Raw genomic sequence first — 3,691 nt, 5'->3', positions numbered from 1 at the left:
CTCTGAGCTTTAGGCGTCCATGCCAAACAGCTCTGAGCTTTAGGCGTTGTGGTTTTCGCATTGGGATTGCGATATTGTTTCTCTCTGTTGTTGATGACTTGTTCTGTGGTGAATCCTGCACTTGAAATGAATCCTCTGGCCGGCCGACTCTCCTAGCATACTATTGACTCTATTTGTCTACTTTCTACAATTAGACCACCGATCCGCGGAGCTTGGTAGAGGCTACACTTGACTGAGGGTGGCATCCTGTCTAAAATGTGCCTACGTATCTTGTGCTTGCGTCGAGATTTGTGACAATAAATTTGATTTGAATTGGTGACAATAGCACTGAGAACAATGCCCTCACACCGTGTCATTATTCGTCGTTCATGAATTTGATAACAGCAGATATTCCAACAACACCCGCATTCGCCGGATGACGTTTGCTACGCGTGTTCATGAATATTAATTAGAGCAAGCAGGGGTGACCGCCACCTGGTCTTACACACACAGGGAAAGTGATTACGTCATTTACCATATATGGTGAGACGCTCAGAGGCGGTGAAGACGAAAACGCAGACGAAAACCCCCGCCAAATTGGCTTATAAATCATTTTTAAGTGATTTTGTGCCAAAAATGATAACAGGGTTCTTTTGGTAAATATCTCATGCACTATCATACCAAATTTCGGGTCCCTTGGGTTTAATACCTGGGCACGGGAGGCACAATTATACAGTTCGGTCAAAACACCACCTAAAAACATCCATAAAATCATTTTAAATGTATCTATCAAAAAACCGAAAAAAACGTCTGAGGGTATTGACCCAAGGTACACTTGTGCCAAATTTCAGGTCATTCGGTCCAAGAACGACGGAGAGGAAACACTTTAAAGGTCGTGACAGGAGAAAGAAAGAAAGAAAGAAAGAAAGAAAGAAAGAAAGAAAGAAAGAAAGAAGAAACAGTATGAAAACAATATTTTCACTCGAAGCGTACCTTCGGTACGCGGAGTGAAAATAACAACAAAATGGGAAGGAAGACTTTTTCACGACACTGTTTCACTTGATTGACTTGCTCACGGTCTCACAATGCCCCCTAGTGATCAGAGGGCTAAGTGCATATCTTTCGTTGTCATTGGGAGGAAAAATTGAAACTGATTGGCTTATACGGACTGTATCGTTAACCTGATTGGACAAAGCTAACCAATGGTAGACTGGTAGTTTTGATAGACAGGATAAAATGTACCGTAGGTGCTAAATTGATAAATTACTATTGGTCAATGGAGGTAGCATTTCTATCAATGAGAATCCTTGATGCATTATCAAATTGACCAACCACAGGATCTGATATGAAATCAAAATCTTTCCCCTGGACTAGTGGTAATAATAATTTTGTCCGCAAGGCGACGCTTCTGTATTGGTATGCCATTGCCACATGTAAACGTTGTAGAAGACATCAGCATTGTTACACACCGTAACATATATCGAATATCGGGAAGTTGTATAGCAATACGTTGTTTTTAGTTTCCTGTCAACAACATACACATTCTGTGGAACATTCAGCGCCTGGCCGCAGACGTTTGACGGGGGAACTGTTTCTTGTGAGCTGCTTCATGTAAGTAACGTTTAATATGAACACTTCACTGCACTGCTGGTGAGTTTTAGTAGGCCACAAACGCGTTGCAAGTTTTATGCTTCAGACCTTATGACATGCTTAAATATGGTCTCTATATTTGAAAATGCCGGTAACATGAACTCACATATTTTCACCAGGTGCCATAATATTACCACATGAAAAAACATACATAAATGTAATATGATTTAAAGATGTACAATGCAGCATCAGTAATGCTCAGGAAAATATACTTCAGATATTTTTCCAAAGCCTACATAGTAATTTGCAGCAGTATTATGGCACCTGATGGAATTATAAGAATTAATCTAGCTATCTAGTTTGTCCGCCTTATTTTTTCCTTCGTGTGCTGGCATTAGATTTGGACTCTGCACATGATCACCCATAAAATTTACTTGCTCCTGGACCAGTGTAAAATGATGAATTCCCAGGTTTGGCAGTATAATCCTTCTCACATAAGTCAGGATGCATGTGCTGCGACAGGAATTCTAGGTAATAATGTCGAAAGGGTAAGGCACACAAAAAGTTAACTGTCCCTTGTCTGAACATTGTTTGATTTGCATAACAACGTCCAGACGCTGGTTTTGTTTACTTGTTGTGTGCCTTTCCCCTTGACATATTACCTAGAATTCCTGTGTCGCTGCACATGCGTCCTAACTAATGTGAGAAAGCTTATTCTCAAAGTCTTCATTTACATTCTAAAAGATTCGCAACATACCTAGCATTGCGTTATCAAATAGAGTGACAAAGACACCACAAAAACTTATGTCTTTTGTCTTTTCCTTTATTACAAAGTTTATGATTCTTTCAAATTGTGAATAAGCAAGGTAACTACGGGTAACGTTACATTGTACCAATATTAGACTAATAAAGAGACCAGGTCTTATTACTTGGCTGTATATCATATGAAGGGTTTTAGTATTCCTTGAAATATTAGTACATCGATGATATGTATATTTCTAGTTAAATAATGTCAATGGGGTACTTAAGATGGGTCATGGCTTACTAATAGTTACTCGATATATTGGTATAAATGTAGCTTAATGCATGATAGCTAGGTCCTAAAAATAAATACAAAACTATGTTTTGACATCCTCTTCATTTTTTGTGACTTATGTCAACCATTTTCTCAATTACACAGCCTTTTCCACGGCTCACATATCATATATGTACAGTGTTGATGTCTTAATTAAGTACAGACTTGTCTTGCATCAAACTATAGGATTCTAAAGGCTTATTGTATTGTACAAGTGTGCAAAGCATTTCAGATAAAACAACGTACATTTCTTGACGTGCACATTGGCATTACAACATTTATGAATAGGCCATGCCCTTCCAATTTTGCACTCTACATTCTCACTCTGAGTAATGCCAACGATTCCTTGTTGACAGAATTTCTGCACGTCTTCCGAATCTGAGACCCTCCCAACTGTACAGATCACTAAAATCTAAGACATCACATCTTCACCAGGAAGTTATGAATTTTACACTAACTTACAAAACCATTCAAATTCTTTTTAAAAACCTTTATGCTCAACAGTACACTTCTCTCTTACATTTCACAAATTTCAGAAATTCAAAAAAACCATTCTTTCGAGTTTAACATATCCCCTCACATACATGTATAAGAATACAAATACAATCTCTCCCTTCTTTCAGTCACAACTTTCAACCAACTGTTTTTCTATAGACAGACAATCGGTCTCCTACCTCTTGAAGCATGAGCTAAAAACGGGCTCAAGAATCCATATCTATATCATTTAAATGTACAATTCATTGACAACAAATGTCTTCCATTATTTCATCCACAGTGTGCATTCACATCCCTTCTTCTGCTCTTGAAGACAGAGCTGGGCTCTTATGTCCCTTTCTTCTTATCCAAAACTTTGTTTTATGCTTTCTTGTTTCTCTTCTTTTCCTTTTACCTGTACATTTCATTTCTTATACTCTACAAATTTATAAACACAGACTGATACAACCGACTTGGAACCTATCAAGTATAGTTGGCATTGCTTGCAAAGCCTTGAACATGCAATGTTTTTCGTCTTGTTTGTCTCTTACATTAATGCATTGGACTGATGTA

The sequence above is a fragment of the Branchiostoma floridae genome, chromosome 5 (assembly GCF_000003815.2).
Source record: "Branchiostoma floridae strain S238N-H82 chromosome 5, Bfl_VNyyK, whole genome shotgun sequence".
NCBI lineage: Eukaryota > Metazoa > Chordata > Leptocardii > Amphioxiformes > Branchiostomatidae > Branchiostoma > Branchiostoma floridae.
The sequence above is the reverse complement of the archived record's forward strand: the minus strand, read 5'-3'. Positions refer to the sequence as shown.